General features: G+C 35.0%; 1 non-coding gene across 1 annotated transcript; it reads left to right on the top strand.

Moving 5' to 3' along the window:
• Positions 1-300: 300 nt before the first annotated feature.
• On the top strand, positions 301-407 carry LOC132534505 (U6 spliceosomal RNA). Its single transcript, XR_009546213.1, has one exon. It is a non-coding gene; the product is annotated as a U6 spliceosomal RNA (small nuclear RNA).
• The last annotated feature ends 321 nt before the right edge of the window (positions 408-728 follow it).

Here is a 728-nt window from a genome sequence, read left to right as displayed (position 1 = left end):
TGCACATGTTCAGCGGGAAAGCAATTACAGAAGCCAGACTTTCCACTTTCTGCATCCCACAATGATCTTGGGTCCATACTCCCAGAGGGTTAAAGAATAGGAAAGCTATAAGGGAGGGGAGATGGGATATGGAGTTCTGGTAGTGGGAATTGTGTGGAGTTGTACCCCTCTTATCCCATGGTTTTGTCAGTGTTTCCTTTTTATAAATAATAATAATAAAGTAGATACCAGTCATTTAAAATATGATTATTACAAATGTAAAAGTCATTGACTTCACAGTCATACAAAAATGCGTGAAACATGCTCACAACAGCAACACATAGAAGAAAATTGGAATGATGCAGAGAAGATTAGCATGGCCCCTTTGCAAGGGTGACATCCAAAATCATGAAGTATTCCATGTTTTTTAGTATCTTTCCCATTGACAAAAATTTGGAGTAAGTTTGTTATGTCTATTACAATTTTAATAAATTTAATAAAATACAGAAGGAACCAAAAGACAAAGACTGTATGATTTCATTTATGTGATTACCCAGAAGAGTAACCATCATGAAAAAGAAAAATGGAGGTTGTCAGGGGATGGCAGAGAGGAGAATAGGAAGTTATCGTGAAACTGGTATAGAGTTTTGATTTTACAAAGTTGGAAAGAGTTCTGGAGATAAATGGTGGTAATAGTTGTACAACAACATGAAAATATTTATTACCACTGAACTGTATACTTTAAAAAA

Source organism: Erinaceus europaeus, chromosome 18 (assembly GCF_950295315.1).
Source record: "Erinaceus europaeus chromosome 18, mEriEur2.1, whole genome shotgun sequence".
Taxonomy (NCBI): domain Eukaryota; kingdom Metazoa; phylum Chordata; class Mammalia; order Eulipotyphla; family Erinaceidae; genus Erinaceus; species Erinaceus europaeus.
The sequence above is the reverse complement of the archived record's forward strand: the minus strand, read 5'-3'. Positions and strand labels throughout refer to the sequence as shown.